This window comes from Dreissena polymorpha, chromosome 13 (genome assembly GCF_020536995.1).
Source record: "Dreissena polymorpha isolate Duluth1 chromosome 13, UMN_Dpol_1.0, whole genome shotgun sequence".
In the NCBI taxonomy this organism is placed as follows: Eukaryota; Metazoa; Mollusca; class Bivalvia; order Myida; family Dreissenidae; genus Dreissena; species Dreissena polymorpha.
Window position 1 is genome coordinate 38,356,923 of NC_068367.1, and position 17,647 is coordinate 38,374,569.

At 35.7% G+C, this 17,647-nt stretch overlaps 1 protein-coding gene across 1 annotated transcript in view; it reads left to right on the forward strand.

The window, feature by feature from the left end:
• Positions 1-17,647, forward strand: part of LOC127854599 (melatonin receptor type 1B-like) — an 87,266-nt gene that overhangs the window by 22,960 nt on the left and 46,659 nt on the right. Inside the window, exon 2 of the mRNA XM_052389662.1 lies at positions 17,536-17,573. The gene's annotated coding sequence lies outside the window, so the exon portion shown is untranslated. The remainder of the gene's footprint in view (positions 1-17,535; positions 17,574-17,647) is intronic.

A 17,647-nucleotide genomic window follows, 5' to 3' on the forward strand; every position in this document is an offset into this window, starting at 1 on the left:
AATTATAGATCTGTTAAGCTGGCAAGGTTTGTATCTGAATAATTGCTGTTCTTATTAAACCATATATTCTGCATGATAAGGAATAATTTCTGTTATATTCAACCCATCCAATTGAGATATAGCACAATCACGGTTCCATCCAAGTCATGATAATTATAATTATTAAACGTAGACCTCTGATGTGTATTGTTTCTCTTTCGATTATATTATTACAAATTTTCATGCACCCCCCCTTCTCAAATTCTCAAATCAAACGTAATGTCCTTTAATAAATCATTTGTTATCAGCATTGCACTGGCGTAAGAATTATTAACTATATGATATACAATATAAATATCCTTTTTTTGGTTTGTTTATCTATGCCTCTCTTTAAAGTAGGCGGCATATAGCTGAGTCGACTGTTTGTCTTTCATAACCAAATTTCCCACACCTAGATGGATTTATAAATATCTTTGGACAAAATGTTTGGACCATCATAAGACACATTATCAGATGTACAACTGTGTCGCTACCTCAAAGGTCATGGGCACACTTGGACATAAAAAAGGTGAAATTTAAAAACAAAAGTTGAAGGAAAAAGCATCCTCATCTTTTTGACACAAGTGTCCCACAAGAACCACATGGCTCTGATCATGCTTGGAGATCAAAGGGGATTTTTTTTATAGGGATAGAAAAATCCCCTTTTGTTCATAGGTCACTTTAGATAAATTGTTAGAAAACCAGGGATACATCAACTGTTGCTGATGAATTCTGCAATAGTGAACTATTGCTATCACTGAAAGCGATTAATCCAGTACATACCACTTTGACATAGATGTAGAGGATTGACAATTTTAAGTGTGAGTGTTAGCTCACACTAATGTTAAAGACCATATTTTTCAAATCAGTATGTGCTTAGAAGCCTTAGGTACGGTATGGAAAGACAACCACTGCCTGTTGCAGCAGACGACAAATGCTATATAGAGCGTCTGCTAGGAAAGATAACCACCACATTTGCCTGTTTATAGTTCACCACTGGTACACTGCAGAGGGTTTATATGACTAATAGTGTTTAACAGCTTGTAAGACGAGATCGGCCAGTCTAGTGTTTATCATTGAAATCTGTACATATTGGCTGCTTTAAGGGAAAATGGGGCTTATTGCATGTCAAATAAGATTAGCCTGTGCATACTGATTAGCCTGTGCAATGCGCACAAGCTAATCAAGGACGACATTTTACAACAGCGAACACCTACAGTGCCTTCAGCGCTTTGATCTGAAATGTGGACCCAGGTGTTGTTTTTTTGCTATAAACTGTTTGAATGATTTCTATGAATTTCCTGGTATTTGTCATTGTTACCAAAGAGTAAAATTGTTGGTACAAAATGTCAGACGAAACTGGAAAGAAAACTCAGACTTATATAAGTTATCTACAGAAAAATCATTCTTGTTTTCCAGACACTTTGTAATATATTATAATTATCTCTTCAAAACATATATTATCTTCAGAATTAAACCTTACTATACTTTTATTGCTTGTTTCCCAGTGGGTAAAATATTCTTCAGAAATGTCCAACTTAGCTTTTTTGGCACCTGCATTACATCATAGATATTTCTACAGATTTTCTGAGGATTGAATATGATAGTATCAGGATATTATATGCTAGCATTTTTGTGAAACAAGGAGAGTGTGCCATACTTGAAACCATTTTGCTTTTAAAGAATGGTTCAACTGTATTTGTTGTTCAATTTTTCTTTAGGGCAGAATTTTGCACGTCCTTTGGGCGGCACCTCTTTGGGGCAGATGCACTGTACCACTTGTAACTGCTAGGTATCTGATTTGGTCAGAGTCAATGCTGTACAATTTTAATGTGAATGGGTCAAGTGCACTGGTACTTCACTTCTGCTGAATTGAGATATTGTTGCAGAGTTTAACCAATTTATGCCTAGCGTCTAGAAAAAAGCCTTGGCAAACAACGTAGACCCAGATGAGACGCTGCATGATGCAGCGTCTCATTAGGGTCTGCGCTGTTTGCTTCAAGGAATTTATGTAAGAAATATTTTAAATATAGAAATAAATATACTAGACATCCCTTATAATTTTGGAAATAAATTGGTCCCATTTAGAAGGATGTGAGAGTCCAATAGGCTTAAATGGGTTAAAGAAATTAACACAACATACTTTGTTTTGCATATGTTGTCTTCTTGAATTGAATTGGCTATGAAAATAATAAATTCCCACAAGGCAGTACCGGGGAGGGTAAGATTGACAGCTCAGTTTGCTTTATAGTAACATTTTCCCCCAAAATTTACATCTTTATAAATCAGTTGCCGCATATTCACAGAAATTAAAAAAAAAGTGAGGCCCTTTTTTACAATTTTAATAATATGTTGCAAGATAAGCTTCTCACAATCAGCCCAATTTAAAAGATCTAGTTCACTCCTCTGACCACAGAATAGCGACGTCCATGCTGATACATGTATTTTTGCTGTTTTATAGCATTTATTAATGTATTAATTTTTTTATTGCTGCTCACTTTCCATCCATATGAGCAAGAAAGTTACTAGCATTTATTTTGTATTAATATTTGCTATAGATCTTGAGTTTATTCGCAACAACATTTCTTAGCGGGTTGACCTAATTACAGCACCACTTAGAAAATTTGCAGCAAGTAAAGACAAGATATAAAGCGAATTTTAATATGAAATAAATGCTAATCACTTTCTTACTGATATGGCAGGAAAATGAGTGTGACATTTAAAAATGAAACTAAAGTAATGACTGGTATACCACGGCGAAAAATACTTTTCTTGGCATGGACAGCACCATCTTAACTATCACGTCATTACCCCCTAATGACCATCTGCAGGAGTTATTCTGTAATTTACAGAAACAGTGCACAATTCTTAGCATATGCTGGCTCAGGAATGTTAACCCTTTCAGCGCTGGAACCGAATTTGAAAGGCCTTTTCAGACAGTTTGGATCCAGATGAGACGCCACGTTCTGTGGATCCAAACTGCTATTCTGATAGTATTCTTTAAAAAAAATCAAAGAAAATGCTAATTTTAGAAATTCAGCAGACGATAAATTTTAGCAGATGACAAATTTCCCAGCATGCAAAGGGTTAACCAAGTTTTTTTAGCAGCTTCATTTCAAAGACTACATTAACCCATTCATGCCTAGCGTCCTGAAAAAAGGACATTGCAAACAGCGTAGACCCAGATCAGAGACGCCGCATAATGCGGCGTCTCATCTGGGTCTGCGCTGTTTGCTTAAATGAATTTCTTTATGGAATATTCTAAATATAGAAATAAATATACTTGACACCCCTAATTATGGAAATAAATTGATCCAATTTAGAAGGATGGGAGAGTCCACTGGGCATAAATGGGTTAAATTTTGATTGTTACTAGAAGAGTTTGCTTCAGCACTTCATCACATACTTTTGTAAGTAAGGGAGCCATTCGCAAATTATCTGAATGGGTTCAATAAATTACAGCCTGAAATGACATATATCTTTCTTTACATCCTAGGATTGTAAATTAACCTAAGCATCGTGATAAAACCAGAAAGTAGTTAAAACTAGCATGCCATTACTGGATGTGCAACATCATCTCAGCAAAATGATGTAACACACTGTCAGTCAAACAAACGTAGCCAATGAAAACGATCAAATTTAAAGCAATATTACACAGGTGTATTATAAAATAATCTTTGTAATTGTTATATTACATAGAAAAAAAGCATGTATTAAAAAATGTTTCATACTTTTATTTCCGGGATAATATTATATATTAAATGAACATTCCGTATATGTATTATTTAACAAAAGATCTAGTTGAATTTCATAACAGTATGGATGGGCATTTGGTCTTGATTACTTTTCTTTATTTGAACTCTGTGATTGACCCAGACACAGGTTGAAATCTGGCTCTTTACTTTCATGACTATTTGTTCAATCCATTATAGCAGTAGCAAAAGGCAAATACTGCTTAAAGGGTCTACTCATGGTCATGAAGTGCCTTGGGCTAGCATTGAATCAAATTTAATGGAAGTCATTTGTATTGTCCAAATAAACATATCAGAGTTACCATCACTTAATTTGTCAGTAAACAACATCAAATGATTATATAAAAGGTATTGTATTTGACGGCAAGGTGTGCCTAGAGGTTAAACAACTGCAGTGAAAACGGTCAAAAAGTCATAATTGTTGTGTTCATGAACCAGTACGTCAACAATATTATAGTCAAAAGCAACATCCTTTGTCTTAAAGGGACATGTTCACAGATGTTGGCATGTTTTGAAATTCTTTATTAAACGATTTAAATTAATAAAAGGTGTTAACAACAGAACAAAAAAGCTCCTGTATATAACAAGAACAAAATTGAAGAAAGAAAAAAGTTATCCATACCTGGGCTCAAACCACTGACCCTTTGATTAAAAGGCTAACAATTAAACCACTCGGCCATCTGTGCTGATACCTTACGATACGTATTTTAGAATTATATAAGCAATCCAGATAGTGTCTCAAAATATAATGATAACAACTGTACAGAACTCTCCAAATTATTCAATCTTTTGCAAAAATTTGCAAATCAGAAACAATATTCTTCAGTATAAATTTCAATTTACCAAACCGTGAAGAGGTACTTTTAATAATATACCGAATGAACACCTGATGCCATTTAATTAATCTAAAGGTAATTTTTTAAGAGTCCTGTAAAAACAAACAGGAAGCAAGACAGATAACATATGTTTTATTCCATTACTGCAGACAAAGTCATCAATCAACAAAAAGGCATAAACTTTTGTTATGGCTGTATTAAGAATCTGTGTTATATGACCCTTATATTTTTAACTCATCGTTTCATTCCTCTGCCATAATCATGGCAGAAGGGCAAGTTACAGTGTTATCATAACTAAGTGTTATATTTGTTGTTGTGCATTATGGCATTTCAAAATAAATTGGCAAAAATGATCAAAATATAAAGACAATACGCCTGCTCCAAGGTCAAGGTCAAAATGGAGACCTTGCAATGGACTATGTACATATTTTTGTCTAGCTCATAACTTTGACGTGCATTATGGGATTGCGATGATAATCATATCAAGACCATGTTTGGCCTGCTTTGGGTGAAACAACAATTTGCTTGCTTAACCCTTTCAGCGCGGGAACCGAATTTTGAAGGCCTTTGCAAACAGTTGGGATCCAGATGAGACGCCACAGAACGTGGCGTCTCAGGATCCAAACTGTTTGCTATTCTGATAATATTCTTTGAAAAAAAATCGAAGAAAATGCTAATTTTAGAAATTCTGCAGACAACATTTTAGCAGACGACAAATTTCCCAGCATGCAAAGGGTTAAATATGTATCTAAGTGGTAAAGTGTTAAAGCTTCAAATTTAAAGATCACTCACGGTATACACTTGATTTTTTGGACCAATCCAAATTGTATTTAGTGTGAGTTTATTTTTGTGTTTGATCCATATCTTTGTTGTGCACCCGCACAAATCACCATCACTTGAAGACAATGTGTTGTGTGCAAAACCATGTTCTTCCAGCTCATAGACAGAGGCGCTGGGGCGGCAGGGGCGGCGGTTGCCGCCCCAATATTTTCGGCAAAAAGGAAATTTCGGCAAAGACCTTTTTTCTTTTTTTTTTCCATTTCAATACCTGTATATTTGAAAATATCTTTACCACGAAGCAAGGTAATCACGCTTTCGCGGTTATGACAAGTGTATTGTTGTTTGCCATCACCCGCCCATGGTAGTGTACGTGTCAATTATGTTGTTAATTGATCAATCTCTTTTATAACCATAATCCCTTTACTGTTGAGTAATAAAACCTGGGAATCTTTAATTGTTATATGATCTAAGCCTTTGCTTTTTTTATGAATATAAAGGAAAGTATGACATGAAACAAATGTGCCGATATCCAATAGTCCTTAATTATCACAAAATTAAAGCTATCTCAAGATACCTGAATTAATTGAAACTAGAAATGGCGCGGCAGAGGCTGACGCGTATCCCCCCGCCGCATGTTTATTCCAGGGGCGCCCCTGGGTTGGTAATGGGGCCATGCATAGTTGAGATTGACCGTATTTTCATAAGAGATGTTCAGTATAAATTTGAATTAATTCAGTGTAGAAATGAAGAAGTTAATGTAAACTAACCTAAACTAGAAATGCATGGCGCTTCAGAGGCCGACGCGTATCTCCACGCCGCATTTTTGATCCAGGGGTGCCCCAGGGTTGGTAATGGGGCCATGCATAGTTGAGATTTACCGTATTGTCATAAGAGATGTTCAGTATATATTTGAAGTAATTCGGTGTAGAAATGAAGTGGTTAATGTAAAATAACCTAAAAAATGAGTGAAAATCTATACCCTTATTTCTCCTCCTCATCCTGCTCTCCTAACAAATCTAATACTGAATCAACTTCACTGTAGTCAATTATGTACATGTCATCCTCATTGGAATGACTTATGAGATGGATCTTCTTGCTTCTGTTTTGGAAAAGTTATGTTTTGAGGTTAAATGGTTGACTAAATAGTAGCGTCTCAGAAACTTTCTATCGCAATCTTGTACACAACAATGAAAATGTTGAATTTCATGTCTGTCTTTGATGTGCCTGTTCAAAGTCCATCTTGCTTTAAATTGTTTCTCACATTTTTCCCACTTGAACATTTTGACAGATTTTCAGTAATGAGTCTAAAAGTGTAATTGAATGAATTGAAAGTTTCAGCCCTTTTATAGATTCTTGAAGCTCAGTATTCCATGAGTTTCTCATGCTTTTTATGCTTGACTGCATTCTATCTCTTCTCTCATATACAGGTGTCCCTTTGCGCCAATATTTTATAATCCCTTGTATAAACATTAGATGGATGAGCTAAACCATTTCACAGATGAGTTAACACAAACAATTGACTACTAATCTCTGCGCCACTACTGTGTTACTCTATATGTGTTTTCAATACACAAGCTTCATTGTTAAAAAATTCCTTTATCCGATGAAAATGCTTGCACTTCTTCTGATTGGGTAGATAACCACATAAAAGATTTCGAAATCTAAACACAGACCCTAAATTCAAGGTCAAGGTAACAGTGGTAAAAAATTGCATGCGCATGGAAAGGTCTTGTCCAGATACACATGCCCGTACCAAATATGAAAGCAATATCTGAAGGGACACAGCAGGTATGAGGCTTTTTCGAATCGCAGTCGCAAATTTTGATTCCTGAACGCTGACCTTAAGTTTAAGGTCACAGGGGTCAAACATTTTATGCGCATGGAAAGGTGTTGTCCAGATACACATGCATACCAAATATGAAAGCAATATCTGAAAGGACACAGAAGTTATGAGCCTTTTTCGAATCCCGGTCGCAGATTTCAAAACCTGAAAACTGGCCTCAAGTTCAAGGTCCCAGAGGTAAAATTGTTTATGCCCATAGTGTTGTCCAGATATACATGCATGCCAAATATGAAAGCAATATCTGAAGGGACACAGTAGATATGAGCCTTTTTCAAATCCCAGTCGCAGATTAAAAAACTTGAAAACTGACCACAAGTTCAAGGTCAAGGTCATACGGGTAAAAAATTGTGTGTGCATGGATAGGACTGTTGTATGGATACACATGCATACCAAATATGAAAGCAATATCTGAAGCGACACAGAAGTTATGAGCCTTTTTTCGAATCGCGGTCGCAGATTTTGAAATCTGAAAACTGACCCCAAGTTCAAGGTCAAGGTCACAGGGGTAAAAACCTTTTTTATGCGCATGGAAAGGTGTTGTCCAGATACACATGCATACCAAATATGAAAGCAATATCTGAAGGGACACAGAAGTTATGAGCCTTTTTCGAATTTCGGTCGCAGATTTCGAAACCTGAATGCTGAGCTCAAGTTCAAGGTGAAGGTCACAGGGGTCAAAACTATTATGAGCATGGAAAGGTCTTGTCCAGATACACATGCATACCAAATATGAAAGCAATATCTGAAGGGACACAGTAGTTATGAGCCTTTTTTGAATCGCGGTCGCTGATTTCGAAACCTAAAACTGACCAAACGTTCAAGGTCAAGGTCACAGGGGTCAAAAATTGTATGCACATGGATAGGTTTTGTCTAGATACACATGCATACCAAATATGAAAGCAATATCTGTAGGAACACAGTAGTTATGAGCCTTTTTCGAATCGCAGTCGCAGATTTCGAAACCTAAAAACTGACCCAAAGTTCAAGGTCAAGGTCACAGGGGTCAAAAATTTTATGCGCATGGATAGATGTTGTCTAGATACACATGCATACCAAATATGAAAGCAATATCTGAAGGGACACAGTAGTTATGAGCCTTTTTCGAATCGCGGTCGCAGGAAAATCTCTGACCTGGCCCTGCCCCAACCCCCATAACTTTTGACCCAGGGGTCAGATCAAAATTCTGTCACTGTCACCGTCGCACATATGCTCATAGCTACCATGTATGTTAGTTTCAAGGTTCTAGTGCCAATAGTGTAGGAGGAGCAGGTGGCCAGGACGGACGGACAGACGGACATCACCACAATATCCCCACTTTTTCTCCGAAAAGCGTGGAAATAATAACTTAAAGTAAATCGCTAATTCTAAAAAACTTATTTAATGTTTTTTACCACTTTTTTTTGTCGTTTCAATATGTCTACTCCAAACCAACGAATTTCAAATTTCCAAAACGGAATTGCGGGAAAAAAATCCGAATAACGTTATTTGAACCCACATGAACCCTATCGTTGTGTCGCCTGCTACAAAGTAAAAACTGCGACATATAGAGATCACCTCTCCATTGAATGTCTGTCTGTCACAACTTTTGTCATTCAGAATATGCCTGCAATAGACGTGTATAAGGTCAGGTATCAGGCATGAAAACGCACCAAAATGCACCATTTGATGCTAAAATTTGAAAAAAAAATCAGTGAGGCTCCGGACCCGCACCAACGGCGGGAGGTTAGATACCCCCTTCCAGACCCAACCCCGCCGCCGCCCCAATATCAATGTGCTTCCAACACCCCTGATAGTGGTCACTTGGAGTTTTTAAATATTCTTAATTTAATTCATCATAGTGACAGTATGAGTTCCCATCCTGTGGATGATAATTGTGATTTATGCAATTCTGAAATAAATTGTCACATGTGATCATCTTATCAAGACAATTTGTTCATGGAAAAACATGTGCTTGCATAAAGGTCAAGGTCACATTAGATATTCACAGTTTGTGTAAAACTATAGTCCTTGTAAGGTAATAGTGATATATTTTCTTGTGGCTGTCTGTTCTGTTTCTTTGAAATGCATCGTAAAAATGTTTCATCAATTGAAGACAACATGTTATGCACCAGCTTTGGTGCTTGCTTAAAGGTCAAATTGACAGTTGTGAAATAGGGTACATATATAGCAAGATTAACAAAAGACTGGTGCATACCGGTACATGCGTTAACTGTTCACATTATGTCTTTCACAAAACATTTGTTTCTGTGTCCAGTGACATTCAGCTGGAGCATCTATGTCCTTGGGAGTCACATTCCTGGTTTTAAGATGATGTCATTCCAAATTTTAACATTTGAGTAGAAAACAACACCAAAAATTTCTATACGGCACCAAATGTTGACATTTGTTTTGAACAAAAAATGGTACTACAGTACAGCTCACGCGAACAAACATATTTCACGATCCACGGAGTCAAGGCGCAACGAGTCGATGCCGAGTCGGCCGTTGAAGCCGCGTCAGTATGCGGCGGCACGTCACATTTCACATCTATCCGTTGAGTCGATGCGCATCATAAAATAAAAATCTTTTAAAAATAATTTGTTAGTCAACAAATTTTAAAAGAACAATTATTATAATATTTGACATCGCAATTTCGTGGTGATTCGCCGCGATTCGTTGTGATCGCAGTGGATATCCATGACATCGGTAATTGGCCAATTCATGCATATAAACCAAATTGTATCGATAACTGTATACATACCGCTGTTCTGATGTTCACATTTATCCGATAATCCAATATAATTACAACATCACTTAAGAAAAAATAATCGTAAACATTTATGACGATAAATATGTTTAAGAATTTCAAAAACACAACCATATGCCTACGCCATTTTTCAGAAGTGTAAAGAGTACAGTGCATTATGGGACACAGCTTTCATTGGACGAGTGAATTTAAATTTAGATATGAATGCAATACGATCATGTACAAAAAATGTTTTATTGCGTCATACGCAGTTAAAAAACGTGCTTCCCGGGGACTTTTTGATAATGGGTAAAAATGAAAGTGATTATCTGTTAACAGTTACGCTGTGTTAGCATGTAAATAAATCATCTGGATTATTTCATTTATTTTTCTTACACGCACTGCTCTGATAGGGAAAACATGTAATAAACACTGACTCGCGAGTTTTTCACACCTTTATTGACATTACACAATAGATTAACACCAATTAGCTGTCAAAGGTCGTTTAACCTCTAAGCGATTAAAATCGGTTAAACGGACGGATAAAGCATGAAGCTGTGATCGTCGCTATCTTTGTACCCGTAACCAGATTGCCGTATTTCGAATTTCATATTTCCAGTTTTACTAAACGCCAAAAAATATATGCCTATTGTTATATCTTTTCACTCGACCTGCCGCGTATGTATGCGGTGGATTTATTCCGCGAAAGTAGGCGAGGTGAATACAGACTCGACGTTGTTGGGCGGATCGATGCTGAGTGCCTCGGCGATAAGCGGTGTGAACACACGCAGTGGCCGCTGAGTACTAACGATTCTGGCCGTGGCGTGACCGAGGATTATGTTTGTTCCGCAAGGGCTTTACTGTATGAGTAGTGATGATTTTCTACATATTTACTTGACTTATAATGATATTATGCAGGATAAATATAGAAAAGTATATGAATATTGGATAGAAAAAAAGTCTATAATCATTGGGCATTTTGAACAATTGTATGTATAACTTCTTTTAGTAAAAAAAAAAGAAGCTTTAGAGGACAAAATTCACTCTTTAATATCACATACTCTTTCACTTCATCTATTCTTGAATGTAATACAATAATTCACTCTTCAAAATCATTCTCTGTTAAACTTTGCCAGTGTTCTCGTCTTCATCATTCGTCTAGGGTTTCCTTGATGTTGCTCGTGTCAACAGATTGTTCATGTGTGAATATTTGCAGGACGTCACCTTCCTTCGCTCACACCTACTTTAAATATCATCCACCTTTTATGCCAATCAGGCAAGCATAATGTTGCATGTGTGTCTTATCCATGGCATTATAATGCCCTTTTTCAATAAACAATATTGTGTTTGTTCTTTTCTTCACCACTAAGGAGTCGGCCTCAGGTCAATGACCTTTTCTTTACCACCAGTTAGGACAATACCTATATATGTTGTAGGGAATAGGTTGGAATAGGACAAGCACTCTTTTATTGATAAATGTATATAAGTAAATGTAAAGTTATTTGTTGAAATTGTCAGACTGGCGGCGTCAAACAGCTGGTTTAACTCTGTCGAAGTGCTTTTATCAAGATCTGGTAATAAAAATATCATTAGTTTCTTGGTGAAACATTCAATATAAAATATTAATAATAATAATAATAATCACAATCTGTTATGCTTTCTTAATAATAATAATAATAATATAAAACGAAAAAATATTGGGTTTCAAAATGTACAAACTAGTGTTACAAATTTAATGACAGTAGGAACATTAGTTATATAACAATTATCTTTCAGGCTGACAATTTTGTTCTTTTTATTCTCCCCATATATATATATGGGGAGCATATAGTTGCCAGTTTGTCCTTCCGCACTTCTGTACTTCCGTATGAACTAAATTGTTGTCCGGAGCATAACTCTAAAACTACTGAAGGGATTTACTTGAAACTTGAAATGTAAACAGATGGCAACTAGGAGAAGTGCAGTGACCAAGAACCATAACTCTATCTACCTTAGTTTTTTAATTATCTCCCCTTTTATATAATTTCAAAGTTAATTTTTGTCCGGAGCATAACTTTAAATCTACAGAAGGGATTTACTTGAAACTTGAAATATAAACAGATGGCAAGTAGGAGAAGTGCCGTGACTAAGAACCATAACTCTATCTACCTTAGTTTTTTAATTATCTCCCTTTATATATTTTCAGTAAATTTTTGTGCAGAGCATAACTCTAAATCTCCTAAAGGGATTTACTTGAAACTTGAAATATAAACAGATGGCAAGTAGGAGAAGTGCAGTGACAAAGAACCATAACTCTATCTACCTAAGGTCACTGGGGTCAAGGTCAAGGTCACCAAAGCTAATAATAGATTTTCCTTCACACTTTTGTTACAGTTTGTCATAGCACCTTCAATACTTTACCGATCTCTTTCATATTTGGCATGTAGGTACCTTGCATGGACCTCTACCTTTTGATGATGTTTGAGGTCACTGGGGTCAAGGTCGACAAGGCTAATAATAGATTTTTCCGTCACACTTTTGTTACAGTTTCTCATAGTACCTTCAATACTTTACCGATCTCTTTCATATTGGGCATGTAGGTACCTTGCATGGACCTCTACCTTTTGATGACGTTTGAGGTCACTGGGGTCAAGGTCAAGGTCACCAAAGCTAATAATAGATTTTCCTTAACACTTTTGTTACAGTTTCTCCTAGCACCTTCAATACTTTACCGATCTCTTTCATATTTGGCATGTTACCTTGCATGGACCTCTACCTTTTGATGACGTTTGAGGTCACTGGGGTCAAGGTCAAGGTCACCTAAGCTAATAATAGATTTTCCTTCACACTTTTGTTACAGTTTCTCCTAGCGCCTTCAATATTTGACCGATCTCTTATATATTTGGCATGTAGGTACCTTGCATAGACCTCTACCTTTTGATGTGGTTTGAGGTCACTGGGGTCAAGGTCACTGAGGCTAATATTAGATTTTCTCAAGGTCTCATTTTTCCACACAATTAAGCCATATATCGACAAAGCATCATTGGGGAGCATCCATCAGTTTTACTGATATCCTTGTTTTAATAGAAATCTATTTTATATCATAATCCATTAACTATAGGAGTGCTTTCATTAACTATTTGTATGCCCCCTTTCGAAGAAAAGGGGGTATATAGTTTTCGCACTGTCCGTCTGTCAGTCTGTCACACTTTTTGTGTCCGCTCTCTAATTCAAATAGTTTTCATCCGATCTTTACCAAACTTTGTCAGAAGTTGTATCTTAACAATATCTAGGTAAAGTTCGAATATGGGTCATGCCGGGTCAAAACCTAGGTCACAGGGTCACTTAGTGCATTTCAATAACTTCTATCAAAGCGTTTATTGGGGGCATATGTCATCCTATGGAGACAGCTCTTGTTGTAATTTTATCTGATCATTAACTGTGACTTATGTAATGCAAGATCTTACAAAAAATATTAAGTATCAACGTTGGTTATATATCTTGACGCAAATAGCTTTGACAAATATGCTCTTAGCATAAAGAACATATGAAAATACCATTGCCATGAACAGAACAACTGAAATAAAGGAAAGACAAATGTTTGCGCTTTGCAATTATTCTTCTTTATGTAAACTGTTTTGGCTGAAAATGTGTGATAATTTTGTTTAATAACTATTAAATCACAGTATTGAAATCAACATTGAAATGTTAAACAAGTTTATGCCATAAATTGACACGATATGAAATTGATAATTTAATTAAAAGTAAAAGGACATAAGTTTTTTCCGAATTGTCAACAGGCAAGAAGCCTACAACTTTGTCTTATTGTGAAACTAAACGGGCAGAATATTTGCTCCATTTATGTCAATGCCCACATAAAATCTGCATTATAAGGGTAAAAAAGCCCTCTAAGAAGTCAAATTTATTACTCAATCATCACAAAAGCAAATGAGATCAATACATTTTGTTGGGTCTCAGGTGAGTGCACGTGGGCCATTGGCCCTCTTGTTTAAAGTGACCCTTTGAACAGTTCTTTTACAGCATAGAAAGAAACAAATACTCTTTTAATTAACAAGAAAGGATATTCAGAGCTCTCGGTTTATAAAGCTTATATTTTAGCATATTCAAACGCTAATATTTGACAACGGACGCTTATCGCAAACCAATCGAGAGTCCCCAGGACACATGTTTTGTATGACGCAAAAAACATTGTGTTGCATGAGAGTTGCATTCAATCTTAGTTTCAATTTACAACATTGGTTGTTATAGTTTGCCTGATGTGCCCACATGAAAGTACCTGCTTTGTGCATTTTCAAATGGAAAAAAATCCGTTCAATAATACATTGTAAACTTCTTTTTAGAAAATTGGTGTACTTTTGTGTTTGTGAAATTCTTACACACATTCATCATTAATATTTGCCAGAATTATTATTATTCAAATTTAATTAGTGGTTCTATGGTATTAACAGATAAATATATATATAATTATACATACGAAAAAAGCAATTTATGCCCAGTTTTCGATACTGTATAATTTATATGCCTGTTTTTGCAAATGACACAATGACAACACAGCATGGCAATATATGAGCATTGAATTTATTTTTAACAATGTTCGTTATAATAATGCGGGTTTGTGGCTGAGGACTGTGTCATCTGAGTTATATTGGAGTCACGGTGTACATGTATTTTTTTATTGTATCAGCATGACACCCATTTAAACTGGACTTAGCACAAGTGTAATTTCTTTTTGTTTATATTATAAATTAAAGAGTAATAATATTAATATTACATAAATAATTTTCTTTGCATTATATTTGTTGCTTAAGAGCTACGCACTAAGTAAATGGATTTTAGACGCTATGAAGATAAATATTTATTTTTTATTTTTTAACCAGGTTTTCCGAAGGAAAAAACTGGTTATTAGATTGGCGAATGCGGGCGGGCTGGCTGGCGGGCTGGCTGGCTGGCGGGCTGGCGGAATAAGCTTGTCCAGGCCATAACTATGTCGTTCATTGTCAGATTTTAAAATCATTTGGCACATTTGTTCACCATCATTGGACGGTGTGTCTCGCGAAATAATTACGTCGATATCTCCAAGGTCAAGGTCACACTTTGAGTTCAAAGGTCAAAAATGGCCATAAATGAGCTTGTCCGAGCCATAACTATGTCGTTCATCGTCAGATTTAAAAATCATTTGGCACATTTGTTCACCATCATTGGACGGTGTGTCGCGCGAAATAATTACGTTGATATCTCCAAGGTCAAGGTCACAATTTGAGTTCAAAGGTCAAAAATGGCCATAAATGAGCTTGTCCTGGCCATAACTATGTCATTCATTGTGAGATTTTAAAATCATTTGGCACATTTGTTCACCATCATGGGACGGTGTGTCCCACGAAAGAATCACGTCAATATCTCCAATGTCAAGGTCGCCACGACTAAAAATAGATTTAAAAAAAAAAAAAAAATTACAAAGGGGGTTAATTTTTTTTGGTCATTTCAAAAGTTCAGTTTGAGTTTTCTCCCTTTATCAGATTTTTTTTTCACAATGAAAACCTGGTTTTGTGACAATTTTGTCCCTTGTTATTGTATATGTTGCTAAAGAGCTATGCAGACTATGTAAATGCATAGTATATGCATGGAAAACTATGATTTAAGAAAGACTACAAAATGGCTCTAATTTTTAAAAAGTGGCTAAAACATTTTTTTAAATGGCGGAAAAGGGTGGCAAAATAAACTTTTAACCAATAGGGTGGAGAAGAGCCCTCAGAAATTGTATGTTAAAATGCCAATCTGAAAGTCATGTTGATTGAGGAAATATGACTAAAGCACAACAGTCGGCTTTGATTGGGGTTTTATTATGAATATTGCCTGGAGCCGTGAGATATGTGTAGGTGTTATTTCCCAGGAGAGTTAAGGGAGGAGGAGAATAAAGTCCATAATATTGGTCTACAGGGGTTTTAAGTGATTGAAATATGTGCTCTGTCCTGAGGATACGGGAACATTACATGATAATAAAGTGTAAAAGCACTGTCAGGTGATCTATCTATCTATACTGTCTAACTCGATCCCTTGCGGGTATTATTGACAGGTGATTGCAGTAATGCTTTTTGTATTAAGCCTGTGACACCAAAAAAATGAAAGCAATCATTAAATATATATAAAAAAATTATATATGTTTTTGTCTTTATTGTGTTTATTGCATTGAAATATCGTTTGGCACAATTCAGATTATTTGATTTGACTAGGGGAAAAGGAAATAATGTACTTTTCCATTTTTTACTATGACTGTTACAAATTTATTTTACACTATGAATTAGAAGTTTTGCATTCCATATTTAACCAGTGCATCATTAAACACTAAATTATTTCTTTGATAAGAAAAGATGGGAAATTAAGGTATCCCATAAATTAGTTCGCAAATGCTTCAGTTGACTTTAAATTGCAGTTTTGACTGTAAAATAAGTAATTGAAAGCTATTTCATATAGATAGCCTGCATCATTTAACACTAGATTGCGGTTTTGTTGGGAAACAAATAACAAGGTAGGAATTTCATATGTAGGCTCCTTCATTTAACACTTAATTGCATGTTAAGAGACAGGTTAATAAGGGGAAGTAATATTTAATTGCATGTTAAGAGAAAGGTTAATAAGGGGAAGTAATACTTAATTGCATGCTAAGAGACAGGTTAATAAGGGGAAGTAAAACTTAATTGCATGTTAAGAGACAGGTTAATAAGGGGAAGTAATACTTAATTGCATGTTAAGAGACAGGTTAATAAGGGGAAGTAATACTTAATTGCATGTTAAGAGACAGGTTAATAAGGGGAAGTAATTGCATGTTAAGAGACCGGTTAATAAGGGGAAGTAATACTTTATTGCATGTTAAGAGACAGGTTAATAAGGGGAAGTAATGCACTCCAAATTTTACCTTAAGTGCGCGTTAAACTTGACTTTTTTTCCTTTGGAATGATTTAAATTTGTAAGGAGTCTAGAATGTATTTAAAGGGACCTTTTCACAGATTTTAGCTTGACCTCAGTTGTAAGAATCCAGTTTGACTAACATAAGCCCAAAAAAACACTGAACAGTGCTAAAATTCTGTTCAATTGCATGCTTCTGAAACACTATTGCCAGTTGAACACAGATTATAACTTGTAGCATTACCTCTCTTGAAAGAACCCTGTTTGACTTACATTATAAAAGCCCAATAAAACACAGAACAGTGCTAAAATTCTGTTCAATTTCGTGCTTCTAAAACACTATCGCCAGTTGAACACAGATTATAACCTCAGTTGAAAGAACCCATCATTGACTTAACGACAGCCCAATAGAACACTGAACAGTGCTCTGCATAAGCCAATGGCAGAAGTGGTGGCACGGTGGTCTGCTGGTCCAAGGCATATATAGAAAATAGTCAATTGATCAAAGGGCATTCATGTGATTAATTGGTGATACTGAGTGGAGGACTGTCCAATCTGGATCCTGTGAATAATTAATGCAGGATTCCTATTTTAGATGGAATAGAACATCTTCATTTCGATCGGGAATAAATCATTGACATATATTTTTAAGTTATGGTCTGTTTTTATTTTTTGTAGGGAATCATTATCTGCTGTGGAGGATTTTTTCCATACAAGTAAGAATTTAAATTACATTAATTTAAGTTCTTGTATAATATTTACATCATTGTTGATAATTTTGTTATTTGAA